At 47.7% G+C, this 17,095-nt stretch overlaps 1 protein-coding gene across 3 annotated transcripts in view; it reads right to left on the reverse strand.

The window, feature by feature from the left end:
* LOC143982987 (transmembrane protease serine 11D-like) overlaps positions 1–17,095 on the reverse strand; it is a 191,177-nt gene that overhangs the window by 14,609 nt on the left and 159,473 nt on the right. The window lies entirely within an intron of this gene.

Here is a 17,095-nt window from a genome sequence, read left to right on the forward strand (position 1 = left end):
AGCTGCATAGAAGTACAAGGTAGAATGTACTCAGATAAAATCTTTGTTTTTAGATAAAAATAAAGTATATATATTTTTTTCAAAAATAAAAAACGTTGTTTCTAGATGAGCTATAAACCTATATAAATCGGAATAGACAAATGATCTATACCTTCAACAAAATTGTATGTAAAAACAGGGATGTAAGGATCAGAACTGCTGTCAGATCAAATAGAATTAGTTATCAGTGGCAGATGTAAAAATATTTTAAGTACTAGAAAAAAAAAAAAAAAAATTATATATATATATATATATATATATATATATATATATATATATATATATATATATTATATATATTTTTTTTTTCAAATCGATTGACAAAATGCTGTCAAGCGATTTGAAACTGTCATAAAAGTCGCACCAGTGTGACCAGGGGCTTAGTGAATAATTCCAGAACCATATTACATTATGCTATAAATCATGATTTAGATTTTTGCATGTCTTCCAAGCAGCACCTGAAGTAGCACTACTTTAAAATCATGGTACTTCAAATGAAGTATGTCGCGATCAGGTGAAGATGGAAGCGCCTTTGTTTTAAGGTAAGTTACTGTAGCGCCAGCTCCTGACGAGCATGCGCTATATGTTTTTAACTTAACCACTTTCAGACCGGACCATTTTGCTGGTAAATGACCAGAGGTCTTTTTACACTTTGGCACTGCGCTGCTTTAACTGGTAATTGCGCGGTCATGCAATGTTGTACCCAAACAAAATTTGCGTCCTTTTCTTCCCACAAATAGAGCTTTCTTTTGATGGTATTTGATTGCCTCTGCGATTTTTATTTTTTGCGATATAAACGTAAAAAGACCGCAAATTTTGAAAAAAAATGATATTTTCTACTTTTTGTTATTAGAAAAATCCAATAAACTCAATTTTAGTCATACATTTAGGACAAAATGTATTCAGCCACATGTCTTTGGTAAAAAAAAAGTCAATAATTGTATATTTATTGGTTTGCGCAAAAGTTGTCACATCTACAAACTAAGGTACGTTTTCTGGAATTTACGCAGCTTTTAGTTTACGACTGCCTATCTCATTTCTTGAGGTGCTAAAATGACAGGGCAGTACAAAACCCCCCTAAATGACCCCATTTTGGAAAGTAGACCCCCTAAGGAAATTGATAAGAGGCATGTTGAGCCCATTGAATATTTTATTTTTTTGCCTCAAGCGATTGAATAATGACAAAAAAAAAATTTTTTTTTTTTTTTTACACAAAGTTGTCACTAAATGATATATTGCTCACACATGCTATGGGCGTATGTGAAATGACACCCCAAAATAAATTCTGCTGCTTCTCCTGAGTACGGGGATACCACATATGTGGGACTTTTTGGGAGCCTAGCCGCGTACAGGGCCCCGAAAACCAAGCACCGCCTTCAGGCTTTCTAAGGGCGTCAATTTTTGATTTCACGCCTCACTACCTATTACAGTTTTGAAGGCCATAAAATGCCAAGATGGCACAAAACCCCCACAAATGACCCCATTTTATAAAGTAGACACCCCAAGCTATTTGCTGAGAGGCATGTTGAGTCCATGGAATATTTTATATTTTGCCACAAGTTGCGGGAAAATTACAAACTTTTTTTTTTTTTTTTTTTTTTTCACAAAGTTGTCACTAAATGATATATTGCTCATGCATGCCATGGGCATATGTGAAATGACACCCCAAAATAAATTCTGCTGCTTCTCCTGAGTACGGGGATACCACATATGTGGGACTTTTTGGGAGCCTAGCCGCGTACGGGGCCCCGAAAACCAAGCACCGCCTTCAGGCTTTCTAAGGGCGTAATTTTTTGAGTTCACTTCTCACTACCTATTACAGTTTTGAAGGCCATAAAATGCCAAGATGGCACAAAACCCCCACAAATGACCCCATTTTAGAAAGTAGACACCCCAAGCTATTTGCTGAGAGGCATGTTGAGTCCATGGAATATTTTATATTTTGCCACAAGTTGCGGGAAAATTACAAACTTTTTTTTTTTTTCACAAAGTTGTCACTAAATGATATATTGCTCACGCATGCCATGGGCATATGTGAAATGACACCCCAAAATAAATTCTGCTGCTTCTCCTGAGTACGGGGATACCACATATGTGGGACTTTTTGGGAGCCTAGCCGCGTACGGGGCCCCAAAAACCAAGCACCGCCTTCAGGCTTTCTAAGGGCGTTACAGTTTTGAAGGCCATAAAATGCCAAGATGGCACAAACCCCCCCCCCCCCAAATGACCCCATTTTAGAAAGTAGACACCCCTAAATTTAGGGGTACACTAGTGAGACTAGGTAATAAATGGCGGGTGCCCTGAAACTATAAAAAAATAACTAACCAACCAGCGTCACCTGTAACAGTTATATGGTGATCACTGGTGAAAGGGTTAACTAGGGGGCAATCAGGGGGCTTTATGCGGTAGTATATGGGGGTCCCTGGCGCTATAAAAAGCTGCGGCGAACCTAAATACCTACCTGCCTAACTAGCGTCACCTGTGACACTAATACAGCGATCAGAAAAACGATCGCTTATTAGGCTGGGTTCACACTGGAGCGATGCGGGAACGCCACGAATGCGCGGCGGGTTCCCGCATCGCATGCCTCCCGGCGGCAGTTCACACTGCCCTATGCGAACTGCTGGGAGTGTCAGTGAAATGTTAATGACACCCCCAGATCAGTTCGCATATCGCAGTGCGATCTGCAAACTTGGATCGCATGGTGTGAACACCCATGCGATCCGATTCTGCTGCGGACCAAAAAAAGGGTCCCGTGCGAGTTTGCGGCGGGTGCGACACGAATTCAGCCATACTATCTGTATAGCTGAACTCGAATCGCACAGAGATCGGATGTGATTTGCACTGCAGTGCGGTGCGAATCACATCCGTTCTCATAAACCGCTGCAATGTGAACCCAGCCTTAGTGACACTGGCGACGGGGGGTGATCACGGGGTTAAACCTTTATTGGGGGGGTTAGGGGGGTACCTTAGAACTAAAGGGGGCTAACCCTAACTGCCCTAACAGTTATTAGTCACAAATGACACCTGCCGGGTGATCAGGGGGTTAAACCTTTATTAGGTAATAAATGGCGGGTGCCCTGAAACTATAAAAAAATAACTAACCAACCAGCGTCACCTGTAACAGTTATATGGTGATCACTGGTGAAAGGGTTAACTAGGGGGCAATCAGGGGGCTTTATGCGGTAGTATATGGGGGTCCCTAGCGCTATAAAAAGCTGCGGCGAACCTAAATACCTACCTGCCTAACTAGCGTCACCTGTGACACTAATACGGCGATCAGAAAAATGATCGCTTATTAGGCTGGGTTCACACTGGAGCGATGCGGAAACGCCGCGAATCCGCGGCGGGTTCCCGCATCGCATGCCTCCCGGCGGCAGTTCACACTGCCCTATGCGAACTGCTGGGAGTGTCAGTGAAATGTTACTGACACCCCCAGATCAGTTCGCATATCGCAGTGCGATCTGCAAACTCGGATCGCATGGTGTGAACACCCATGCGATCCGATTCTGCTGCGGGCCAAAAAAAGGGTCCCGTGCGAATTTGCGGCGGGTGCGGCGGGTGTGGCGGGTGCGGCGGGTGCGGCGAATGGCTGAACTCGAATCGCACAGAGATCGGATGTGATTTGCACTGCAGTGCGGTGCGAATCACATTCGTTCTCATAAACCGCTGCAATGTGAACCCAGCCTTAGTGACACTGGCGACGGGGGGTGATCACGGGGTTAAACCTTTATTGGGGGGGTTAGGGGGGTACATTAGAACTAAAGGGGGCTAACTCTAACTGCCCTAACAGTTATTACAGTCACAAATGACACCAATGCAAAAAAAAAAAAAAAAAAAAAAAAATGACATTGGTGTCACTGTGACTGGGGGGCAGGGGTAATTGGGGGGGTGATCGGGGGGTAAAGGGGGGGTGTGAGTGTGCCTGGCATGTTCTACTGTGTGTGGGATGTGTTGGTGCAACTCACTGATCCGCTCTCCTCCGTGTCGGAACGAAAAATACCGACACGGAGGAGAGAATACATCACTTCCTCTCCTGTGTTTACATTACAGGAGAGGAAGTGATGTCACCGGGGATTTCCATTCGTCGGGAGCGATCGCGAGGGGGTGGCCATGAATGAATGGCCGTCCCCTCGTCCGGGATCGCTCCCGAACGAAAACCGACCGCCGCAGGCACCGGGCGGGGGCCCGATCGGGCCCCCGACCCGCGGGAGGCAAAGGACGTACATATATGTGCTTATGCCTGCCCGTGCCATTCTGATGACGTACATCGGCGTGAGGCGGTCGGCAAGTGGTTAATATTCCTGAAACTAAAGTTGGGTTTTAGGGCTAATTTTGCTAAATTATGGTTTCAGTACCAGTCTGGCTGGATTGCACTGAGTTCTCCTTGGCTGCAGGTGTCGCTGTCACCACCAGCAAGTGGTAGAACGCAGTCTAGTTGGGTGTATTGAGTGCCACGTTTTTTTCTCGGAACCAGCCCAGTGGGAGTGTTCTCCTGCTGTGCACTCTGGGAGGTGGTATTTAAGGTACTGAGATCACCTGCTTCAGGGTTTCCGGCCCAGAAGATATTTTCTGTCTGCTTGGTCCTGGTCCTCCTGTACAGCCCCCCATGGCCCTCCTGGCCTGGGATGTGGATCCATGCAATTCCGAGTCTCGGGGCTGGATAGCCGGAGGCGAAGTAACTGCAGGGACAGGCCTGAATGGATGTAGAGGCCTGAGGAATCAAAGGTGGTCCGGTGCGGTCTCAACTAATGAGAGGCTCTTCAGGAGGAAGCTATGCACGAGGCTGGTTTCTGGAGGCTCAGTTGAAGGACACTTCATGGACTTACAATCTTACGGTATCGCCGGACCGGCTGAGAGATACTGGTACCGTATGATAGTTCTCTAAATTTGTCCATGACCCTTGGTTACGCTCAAGTAATTCATATCCAAGTCTGTAGCAGAGACTTCACTTTACCTAACACCCTTCTGGCGGCTAGGCCTATTGAGAGGAGGTCTATCCGGAGGTTGCGAGAATCCAGCTGTGAAACGGTTAATCTCTGGATTTCTTCTGTAAGAGACTTTCTATTTTTGCAGTTCCAAAAGTACCTGAACTTTCTCCTAACCCTCTACCCTTCATTAATCTTCTAAATAAATAACCCAAAAGAAGATCCAGTGTCAGTTTCTGCATTTCTTTGGGCCATCTACCACGGGAAACCCTAGACGGAGACAAGGTAAAGAAGGTAACGGTAAGCCCAATAAAACCAGCAGCTCCTTCGGGGGTCATTGCTACATTACTTTAACATAATGTGCACATTATAACATTACACTGCAGGGTAAATAAAAAAAAACAAAAAACATCCAGCGGTTTACAACCAATTTAAAGCGGAGTTCCAGCCGTTTCTGTGTTTATTAAAAGTCAGCAGCGACAAAATGTGTAGCTGCTTTTAATAAACAACCACTCACCTGTCCCATGGTCCAGCAATGCAGCAACTCGAAGCCTCATTCCTCTCCCCCTCCTCTCCTCTGCACCCGGCTGTGTCAGCTTGCGGCTTCACAGCCGGATGTGCATTGCGCATGCGTGAGTCACACTGTGCATCCTGAAAGGTCAGGCAATCTTCTGGGAACAGAGACGTGTCCCAGACGATTGCTGGGAGGGGAGTGAAAGTGAGAGCTGGGTACCTGTCAAAACTAGGTATCCCCCCACAAAAAAGGCATGGCAAATGTGGCATAGGTGGGGGGGGGGGGGGGCGGGGGTCAGGATTCCTTAAAGCGGAAGTTACACTTTTGGGTGGAACTCCACTTTAAGGAACACAGCCTTTAAAACCACTTCAGGCTATACCATAACAGAGACCCCAGCTTGCTTACATTTTGTGGCATAGATAAAACAGAGAGAAACTGGAGGGGCACTGACATGCACAAAGTAGTGTCACAAAATGAAAAACTCTGCATATAAGAGTTATGTACTATGAGCCCCCAGGTTATAAATATTGATATAGATAGAAACTGCTTCATATCAAACTATTAGTATACTGTACAGATTATACGGCAACCCAGCAGTTATGGCATAGCTTTTACACTTGGGTTACACTAGACTCCACATAGGAGGATATAACTTAGTTTTTAGGACCTAGCCATGGACAGTATTTAAGGCTCATGTGGATATATTGCACACAGCATATTATTTCATGGTAACATATATAGATTGTTAGGACCAAAAAGTCACCCATTCATTTTGGAATATCACCCCACAGGGTTTTTTATTTAATTTAATTTTAACTTTAATTGCATAGTTTCTCAGCTAGTCCCCCTAAACTCATACCTTTACTGCAGCAAACCAAAGCACAGGATGCTACTGGTAAACACTGCCCATTGATAACTATTGTATAACTAATATGCTTCTTAGCCACTAGATGGCCACTATAAAGTGAGACAGCATCATGAGGTGGCTCAGGGCAATGCCTGCATAGTTTATTTCATTTTATTTACATTTGGGGATCACAGCACCATCTTCCTATTAAGTGGATGAGTGGAGGGACTCCAGGGTTGCCATATGATATGTACATTAAAGTGATTGTAAAGGATGAAGCTTTTTTTATCCTAATGCATTCTATACATTATGATAAAAAGCCTTCTGTGTGCAGCAGCCCCCTCAGCCCCCCTGATACTTACCTGAGGGCCATCTAGATCCAGCAATGTTGCAGGAGTGTCTCAGCTGCCCGGGACTTTCCTCCTCATTGGCTGAAACAGCAGTTCGGAGCCATCACTTCTTGGCCTTTTTGGCAAAGATCTAGAATCTTACCAAGAGGTTTCTGAAGGCACCAACCTTGCTCAGCCTGGGGGTGTTTCCTACAGGTGTACCCACTGCTGCTATTGGACAAGGTGCTGCTGGAGGTTTGCGAGTCAGGATCGGGTCTAGACTAGTCTCGTCTTGACTTTTTTGAAGATGTCGGGGTATGGACTCCGGGACACCATGCCCTTTCTGGCTCAACCAGGACAATTTGGGAACCGTGATGGTGCATTTGTTGAAGGATGTTTTGAAAGTACAGGTGGGGCAGATTGTGTATCTTCAGGATTTCCCTGCTCAGCGGATTTACAATGTCACTTTTGATTCTCTGGGCACATCCTGGACCGTGTACGAGAAGTAGTTTGATGGAAGTTCCCTTCGTGAAAATGTTCGAAATGATCCCGTTATTCATGGAAGAGGAAAAGGTCATCACTGTTCATCTTTATAATCCGTTCGCAGACGCGGACCTGGTAAGATCCTTTTTATCCTCTTACTGTGATGATTTGAGGGGAAGTGAGAAAGTAAATAATCACTTTGATATTTGGTCAGGGAAGTACCATTTCCTGGGAAGGTTTCGATGAGACCCTGATTCTATAGGGGTGTGAGGAGACCACCAGCTGTCTTTTCTCTTGCAGGTGAGAGGGCTTCCTCTTTTAATCTGGGAAGCCAAAATTTTGACGCAGGTGTATCGCTTACGGTCATACTAGTTCTGTATGCAATCAGGGGCTTGTGTAAGCATTGTAGAAGCCAGGAACATCAGGCATCCCAGTGTAAGGTGAGTCGCGTATGCAACATTTGTAAGAAAGCGGGGCATTTTGCCCGACAATGTAACGAATATAAAGAGGCAAAGGAGTCTTCCTATGCAGATGCGTTGAGTCGGGCAAGGTGGAAGAAGACAGGAACAAAATTAGTGGTAGTGGAGGAAAAGCAAGGAACTCAGAGTTAGGAGGAGGGGGCTGAATAGGCCAAAGGTAGTAAGGAGACCAACAAAACAAGTGAGAAAGAGATGGATGCCTCGACTAGTATGGAGGGTGGGCCTTCTGTGGCGCTGACTCCTGGAGCTGATTCTGGGGGGGAGACACAGGACGTACAAGTGAAGGAGGAGAGTAAGAACTTGGAAGAAATGGATACCGGGACCTCTGCTCATCAGGTACCTGCACAGCGGGTGGATGAGGAGCAGGTGAGTGAGGGGAGCCAATCAGGGTGGGAAGATGCTAGCCCTATGTCTCTGTCTGCTCTGCTGGGGGACTTGTCATCCAGATAGCTAGAAGGGGAAGTGGAGGAAGAGGTGGAGGTAGAGGAGAGTGGAGAAGATCTAACATGTGGGCAGAGAATGGTAAAGAACTTTGGTGAGCAAGAAGGGATAAATAGTAACAAGAAGGCTAGATTGGATGAGGACCCTGGACCTGGGGATACTCCCGGCTCAGAGGGATCTAGTAGGCAAGGTCAGAATTTGGTCTATACCCCTTTGCCTGTTTGCCTGGAGAGTGAGTGAAAGAGTGGAAGGTGGGTACAACAAACCACATTGATTAGTATGGCAGGGGTTTTCTTTTTTTGTTATTTTGTGATGGCTCTTTCGGTGTGCACCATCAACACTAGGAGCGTAGGATCTAGATGGAGGAGGGCTGTGGTGTTGGGAGAAATCCGTAACTTTGAGGCAGATATTATTTGCCTTTAAGAATGTTGCCTGGAAGGATTCCCAGGAAAGGAGGAGTGGCATTTAGGGGAGGCTGTGTGGGAACCAGCATGCTCATCCTGAAAGGAAGGTATTGGTATCTTATGCAAGAATAAAGAAATCCAGATTTGTTCAACCGGGGTGGTAGTGCCAGGGCGAGACCTTATTTGTAGCATGCTTTTCCGTGGAATACATTTTAAGTTGGTTAACGTTTATGGGCATGCCAATGCTGCAGAGAGACGAGATCTATTGCGAGACCTAAAAGTTTTTTTGCCAGGAAGGATGCCAAGTATCATTTTAGGAGATTTTAATTGTATACGATTTTTGAAGGCCAGAGAAGGGTTGGGTGAAAATAAACTTGACGTGTCTTCAAATGTTCTTAATGAGATTATTTCTGATCTTAATCTTAAAGATGTGGCAGAGGAGATGGGTGGAGTGGGAAGGGATTTTACTTTCTTCTCCATCTGTGCATTATGTAAGTCATGGATTGATTATATTTTTGTGGGGCAGGAGGTTCAAATACGTAGTTGCAACACCTTTAAGGTCTCTTTTTTGGATCACCTAATGTTGTTTGGGAAATCTTCTTTTCAGGGTGCACCTGCCTTTGGGAGGGGTGTATGGAAGATTAACACCTCCCTGCTGGAACATAGGGAAGTGTGCGAGGCCTTTTCTTACTTTTGTCAAGTTTAGGCAGTAAGCAGGGGGATTTTGGTAATATTCTTTTGTGGTGGGATTGGGCAAAAAAAGAAACTGCAGAATGGTTTCAGAAGGTTGGGATCCAGAAGGGCAAGGAAAGGAAGGATGTAAACATGAGGTTGATGTCCCTTTTTGCATAGGTGTAAAACCTTGGGGATGGAGGTGGAGGGAGAAATAAGGCAGGTGAGAGTGGAGAGGGATAATGATTTAAAACGGAGGGGGAAGAAGATTATTTTCAGGGCTGAAGTGTGGGAGATGGAGGAGGGAGAAAAGTATACACGGTACTTCTTCAAGAAAGCCCTCAATCTGAGGGGTTGTTTTTCATCTATTGTGGTACAAGGAAGAGAAATTAAAGGAGAGGAGATGCGGGAGGCTATTATTGACTTTTCAGGAACTTGTATAGGGGTGTGGAAGAAACGCATGAGGATGAGATCAAGGAATATTGTGAGATCTTAGAGAAGGCTGTGTGTAGGGAGAAGGTGGAAGAGTTGGAAGGAGAGGTGGCAGCATAGGAACATTTGGGTACTGTCAGAACCATGGCAGCCAATAAGACCCCGGGTAGTGATGGGCTGCCAGTGGAATTTTTTGTCAAATTTTGGACATTAGTGGAGGCTTCTCTCCTGGATGTGATAAAGTTTTGCTTTGCAGGTAATTGCATTTCTAAGTCCATGAAGGAGGGGATTATAACTTTAATTTTTAAGAAAGGTGACCCAAAGGATTTGAAGAATTGGAGGCTGATCACCCTCCTTAATTGTGATTATAAGATCTTCGCTAAATTGCTGTTGAACCGTTTGAGGAGGGTGGTGGACCAAATGGTTGGGGACTGGCAGACATGTGCGATACCGAGTAGGAGGATGTCAGATAGCCTCATTTTGCTCAGAGATTTGATCTTCCATGGTTAATGAAAGTTTGGGCCCCATGGTGGAAATTAGTTCAGGAGTGAGGCAGGGGTGCCCGCTGTCGTCAATCCTCTTTATTTGTGCAGTGGAGCCACTCCTAATGCCGCGTACACAGGATCGAACTTTCCGGCAGACTTGGTCTGGCGGACCGGAATCCGTCGGACAGTTCAATCGTGTGTGGGCTACGGTGGACTTTTTTCCCCCAAAAGTCTGATGGACCTAGAAATAAAGCATGTTTTAAATCTATCTGATGGACTCAAGTCCAACGGACTAAAAATTGGGAAAACCGTTCGTCTGTGTGCTAGTCCGACAGACCAGATACGAAGCAAGGGCAGCTATTGACTACTGGCTATTGAACTTCCTTGTTTAGTCCCGTTTACGTCATCATGTTCAAAACGAATGGACTTTTGAATGGACTTAGTCCGGTCGTGTGTGGCCAAGTCCGTTCGTTCAGAAAGTCCGTCGGACCTCCACCGAAAGTCTGTCGGACCTAGTCCGCCGAAAAGTCTGGTCATGTGTTTGCGGCATTAGGCGAGTGCAGAAGGACAAGACCTTGAAGGGGTGTTTCTGCCAGGTGGGAATGGGCAATGGGTGAAGTCATTGGCATATATGGATGACCTAGTGTTCCTATTGAACTTGCAAGTGGAGTTCAATAGAGTAAACCTACTACTACAGATTTACTCTGGGGTATCAGGACTGAAAGTGAACTGTGGGAAATGTCAGAGGTGCAACTTGAGTAGCAATTCAGAGATTGGAGCTGGTGTAATTCCCAAGACTGACACTATCAAGATCTTGGGTGTTGTATTCGGGAAGAACCTTAATAGTCAGGTTAATGCTGAAGCAGCAGTAAGCAAAATTCAGAAGAAAGCGGACTTTTGGAAGACAAGGACACTATCCTTAGCAGGTAAAGTTTTGGTTGCTAAAGCTGTGTTTTTGCCGTTAATTTTCTTTTTTAGTACAGTTTTCCCACCCAATAAGATCTGGAGTAGGAAGTTGCAAACAACTCTCTTCCGGTTCTTTTGGGGTTCCAAGATGGAGAGGGTCTGCAGGTTAGTAGTTCAGAAGGAAGTGGAGAAAGGAGGGTATGGATTTCCAAGTGTAGATCTTTTTGTGAAAATGCAATATTGGTTGTATAAGCATAGGATTGTGGTAAGGGGATTTAGGTCGGGAAACAATATGATTTATCATGTGGGAAGATTGTTTTCAAAATGGGGGTGGTGTGGGAGGATCTTATCCAAGCCTGTATCCCTGATCACTCCGGTTTTCTATTTGAGGCTGAAGACTTTCCATGAGGAGTTTGGCCTGGAGAGTCTGGGTGAGGAAAGCACGAATAAGGTAATACTTAAGAGATGGATGGTGAAGGAGCAGACGGTGTATAATGTTTTTCATTTCCAGGCTAATATACTGTAGCTGAAGTTGTGTGGCAGAGATTTAAGTGGAATGGGCTTCAAGTTATGTGTATGGAAGCATAGATTTTTGGGTTGGAGGGTGGTGACAATGGCGACAAAGGAGGGTCTGGACATTTTCATGTATCATCAAAGAGGTTTTGTAGGATGCTAGAGGTCTATATGTTAGGAAGAGTATGGAGTTGATGGCTGATGAATGCGTGGAGGAGGGGTGGACCATGCGGAAGAAGCTTTTGAGAAAACGGAAGTGGCAAGACACAATCAGGGTCCGTCAATGAGTGACTTAAAGGGGTTGTAAACCTTTGTGAAAAAACAGCTGGCAATGACCGGCTCCTCAGCCCCCCATTTTACTTACCTGAGCCCTGGAACTTGACCTGGCGGGGATGCGCTGTCTCTCTACCCGGGGTTTTTGGCTCTTAATTGGATAGATTGATAGTAGTGCAGCCATTGGCTCCCAGGCGGCGAGGCCGAGTCATACATTTGTTCGTTATGGACACCGAATGCTGGACACGGGAGCACTCCCGCAGGGTAACCCCCTTGGGAGAGCGCTTCTCTTAGAGGGTTATCTGATGTGGGGAGGAGCCGAGAGAGCCCCTGGGGGACTCCAGAAGAGGATGTTCAGGGCCACTCTGTGCAAAACAAGTAGCACACTGGAGGTAAGTATGATATTTTTGTTATTTAAAAGAAAAAAAACGAACCCTTACAATCACTTTAAGGTGTTGGTAGCAAATAAAGGGGGATTGGGGGCTTAAGAAAGGCAGAGTTAGAGTTATGCCGGAAAAGTCCGGCAAACTCAAGTCCACCGGACAATCCCCCCGTGTGTAGCCTCCGGCATACTTTTTTGACCCGAAAGTACGGCGGACTTAGAATGCCATGTTGCAATCCAATCTTCCCGCCGGACTCGCATTTCGGCGGACTATCCGGCCGTGTGTATGCCAGTCCGACGTACTTTTGAAATGAGCGGACTTTTCCCGCCCGGAGAAAAGTCCGCTCTTTTCGAACGGGTCTGCAGGTAGGCGGGGCCCGCGAAGGAGACGTCGCTGGCCCCGCTGCCTGGTATGAACTTAAAGGGGAACCCCAACACCGAAAAAAATTGGCGTGGGGGTCCCCCCCAAGTCCACAACAGACCCTTGTCCGAGCACGCTACCCGGCCGGCCAGGAAAGGGGGGGCAAGCGAGCGCCCCCCCCTCCAGAGCCGTACCAGGCCACGTGCCCTCAACATGGGGGGTGCCTTGGGGAAGGGGGGGCCGCGCGCCCCCCCCCACCCCAAAGCACCTTGTCCCCATGTTGATGAAGACAAGGGCCTCTTCCCGACAACCCTGGCCGTTGGTTGTCGGGGTCTGCGGGCGGGGGGCTTATCGGAATCCGGGTTAATAAGGGGGCCCCAGGATACCGCCCCCCCACCCTATGTGAATGAGTATGGGGTACAATGTACCCCTACCCATTCACCTGTAAAATAAAGTATAAAAAAAAACACAACACACAAGATAAAATAATTTATTGCACAGCTCCAGGGTCTTCCGTCTTCGGGGATCTTCTCGCCGGACTCCTCCGCTATCTTCTTGTAGCTCTTTTACTAGCGGAGGAGCCCGGCATTCTTCTTCGTCGCCGCGGCCTCTTCTTCCGACTTCGGGGGTCTTGTCCCCCTCTTCGGTTCTTCTGCCGGGCCACCACGCCTTCTTATAGCTCTTTTACAGGCGGTGGCCCGGTCTTCTGTCGCCGCCACCGCCGCCGCCACCTTCCGTTCTTCCTCTTCTTCTTCTTCTTCTCCAGGAGATGTTGACTTGACGATCTCTCCGGCCGCAATGCCAGGGACGCGCTGCGCTGCCACTTATATAGGGACAAGGGGCGGTGTCACATGGGTTTATGTCACATGGTGACCTCGCCCCCTTACGATGTCACAGTCCCGGAGGATGCTGGGACTGTCGCCATGTGACATTAACCCATGTGACCAACCCATGTGACATAAACCCATGTGACACCGCCCCTTGTCCCTATATAAGTGGCAGCGCAGCGCGTCCCTGGCACTGCGGCCGGAGAGATCGTCGAGTCAACATCTCCTGGAGAAGAAGAAGAATGGAAGGCGGCGGCGACAGAAGACCGGGCCACCGCCTGTAAAAGAGCTATAAGAAGGCGTGGTGGCCCGGCAGAAGAACCGAAGAGGGGGACAAGACCCCCGAAGTCGGAAGAAGAGGCCGCTGCGACGAGGAAGAATGCCGGGCTCCTCCGCTAGTAAAAGAGCTACAAGAAGATAGCAGAGGAGTCCGGCAAGAAGTCCCCCAAAGACGGAAGACCCCCGGAGCTGTGCAATAAATTATTTTATCTTGTGTGTTGTGTTTTTTTTTGTACTTTATTTTACAGGTGAATGGGTAGGGGTACATTGTACCCCATACTCATTCATATAGGGTGGGGGGCCGGTATCCGGGGGCCCCCTTATTAAAGGGGGCTCCCGGATTCCGATAAGCCCCCCGCCCGCAGACCCCGACAACCAACGGCCAGGGTTGTCGGGAAGAGGCCCTTGTCCTCATCAACATGGGGACAAGGTGCTTTGGGGTGGGGGGGCTGCGCGGCCCCCCCTTCCCCAAGGCACCCCCCATGTTGAGGGCACGTGGCCTGGTACGGCTCTGGAGGGGGGGCGCTCGCTTGCCCCCCTTTCCTGGCCGGCCGGGTAGCGTGCTCGGATAAGGGTCTGTTGTGGACTTTGGGGGGGACCCCCACGCCAATTTTTTTTGGCGTTGGGGTTCCCCTTTAAGTTCATACCAGGCAGCGGGGCCAGCGACGTCTCCTTTGCGGGCCCCGCCTACCTGCAGACCCGCTTGAAAAGAGCGGACTTTTCTCCGGGCGGGAAAAGTCCGCTCATTTCAAAAGTACGGCGACCTGGTACGGCTCAGGAGGGGGGGCGCTCGCTCGCCCCCCCTTTCCTGGCCGGCCGGGTAGCGTGCTCGGACAAGGGTCTGTTGTGGACTTGGGGGGGGACCCCCACGCCGATTTTTTTCGGCGTTGGGGTTCCCCTTTAAAGTCCATACCAGGCGGCGGGGCCAGCGACGTCTCCTTCGCGGGCCCCGCCTACCTGGAGACGCGCTCGAAATGAGCAGACTTTCCTCCGTGTGTGTGGGCGAGTCCGTTCATTTCAAAAGTAGGGCGGATAGTACGGCGGACTTAGTACGCCGTATTAGTCCGCTGAAAAAGTACCGTGTGTGGGCAAGTAGCCCGTTCGGAAAGTCCGACGGACAGTCTGGCGGGAAGTCCGCCAGACTAAGTACGTCGGACAGACGGCTACGTGTGTACGCGGCTTTAGAATTAGAGTATGAGTGGAGGGAGAGTGTTAGGAATGTATAAAAGTGTATGTTTGGTTTTGAATGTGGCTATGTGGGTTTTTGTTTTTTAGGGAAGGGGGGTTAAAAGGTTAAGATTGAGGATGATTAAGTGAGAGTTGCTTTGGGAGGTGGGTTTCAAGTCATGCCTTAGATTTATGTTCAAAGGTATGGATGTTTTTTGAATTTGATAAGTCCTCTAGTGATAGATAGGAAAAAGGTAGGCTGTTTATGGGCATTTGAGAAAGCAGGTTGATAGAGTAGTGGTTAGGGTGAGTGTGTAGGGAGAGTAAAATTAGAAGTTCTAAGCCCAGGTAGGGGTAAGTGAGTAAAATTTCTGAGCTCATATGATGATGAGATAGTAGCTCATGTTGAAGTTTTGTGGAGAAACGTTTAAATGTAAGAGCTGTCTCGATCTGAGTTGCTTGGGGGGGAAAAAAAAAACCTTCTTATCCGTTGCCAGAGGAGGTGCTGTGCTACTCCCAAATCTGATGGTGTAATTGTACCTGGATGGCCTGTCTCTTAAGCCCCATACACACTATCCGATTTTCTGCTGATTTTTGTCTTCAGATTTACCAAAACCATGTAGTGCAAGGGCCTGCCTGATTGCATACAAATTGAAACTCCCAAAGTTTGACCTCATGTTACATGGTTTTGGTAAATCTGAAGTCAAAAATCAGCAGAAAATCTGATAGTGTGTATGGGGCTTTAGGCTATAGAGGCCGAAGATGGTCATATCCAAGTAGGTTGGAAGGGTGCTGCTGGTGAGGGTGGGTGCTGCATTTGGTCTGGCCGAAGGGCTTTGGTTTTCCTGGCTAGGACTGGCCTTCTGGCTAGGATTGCTGCGCTGTCGCTGTTCCTGTCATCATCTGGTGGAGAAGCTGGCATCACCCTGGAGTGCACAGGGTGATGCTTTGCAAATCTGCCTGGTTGATGGGGGCCTGGAAAGGCTAGTACCGGTGGAGGCTGCTTTGCTGTCGGCTGTTCTCCCACACAAAACCTGTTAGGGCTCTCTATCTGGCTGGGACGGAGGGCTGCACTGGTCTGGCTGAGGGTCAGGCCCGAAAAGAAGACCATGGTGTAGGTGCTCCTGGAGTAGCAGTCTAGGGGTGCTGTACAATCACTGTGAGTGAGGGTTACTTTGATTTATGGCACCACGGCCACTGCACCATAATCACACTTTTTTTTTCCACCTGCCTCCTGGGCCGGGCCTTTTGGTTGGGACCGGAGGAATTCTTGATTCCTGGCCAGATGGCCTGGTCATTCTTTTACAAAATGCAGACTTTTCACTCTTCTCTCCACTTCCTACTCCCCCAACCTTCTTTTATTTAAACCTACATTTGTATTTTTATGTTTGTATATGTTTTTTTCACGTGTGACTGGTAGGTTGTAAGTCCTCGGGCCTGCTCTGAAAGTCTTGGGAGGGGGTGGACATGGCCTTATGGCTTGGTTCGCTCTCTCTCATGGGGTCTCCCTTCGGGGGAGCCCCACCATGTACTTGGATGGGTCTGTTTCAGCAGACCCTCCAGAGAAAGGGGTCTATTTGGTTTTGGCCAGATGGACCAAGTGTAAAGTACCCCAGTCCCCGTCTGGAGCCTCACGGGGATCAGGGCAAGGCCCTCTTTTTAGAGGGCTTGTGTACACCCGTTGCAGGGTTTTTTTTCGCACTTTTTTGCCAACGGGTGAAGTTATTAAGTGTGTTTCACAGGCCATGGGCTTTCAAAAAAAAAAAAAAAGCAATTCAGTGCCATTGGCTCCCGCTGCTGTCAATCGAAGTCAGTCAGCCATTGAGGAGAGAAAGGGGGTGGATCGGGCCACGGTTCCATGTCTGAATGGACACAGAGAGCTGTGGCTCGGCTCAGGTGCACCCATTGCAAGCTGCTTGCTGTGGGGGCACGCAACAGGAGGAAGGGGCTAGGACCACCGAAGAGGGAGTCGAGAAGAGGAGGATTCGAGCTGCCCTGTGCAAAACCATTTCACAGAGCAAGTAAGTATGGCATGTTTATTATTTTTAACAAAAAAACAGAGACTTTCCAATCACTTTAAATTATCCATGTAAAGGGAAATTGGTGGTATCTCAGTGATCGGGGACTGTATAAAGGATTGGGGCAGGCACCGTGACTTCCACCTTCTGAAAAGATCACGTAGTGATGAAACGCGTACGTAACTCTCAGTGCAGGTGGAAAACACGCTGATGCTTAGCGGCCCCCTGTTCTTAATACATGGGGTGGATGCTTACGTTTGGAGTTTTGATGTATAGAAATGGACATTGGATGCTTTTACAATAAATCTAAAACAAT

The sequence above is a fragment of the Lithobates pipiens genome, unplaced genomic scaffold (assembly GCF_037356315.1).
Source record: "Lithobates pipiens isolate NorthernLeopardFrog02 unplaced genomic scaffold, aLitPip1_a1.2 Scaffold_16, whole genome shotgun sequence".
NCBI classification, from domain to species: domain Eukaryota; kingdom Metazoa; phylum Chordata; class Amphibia; order Anura; family Ranidae; genus Lithobates; species Lithobates pipiens.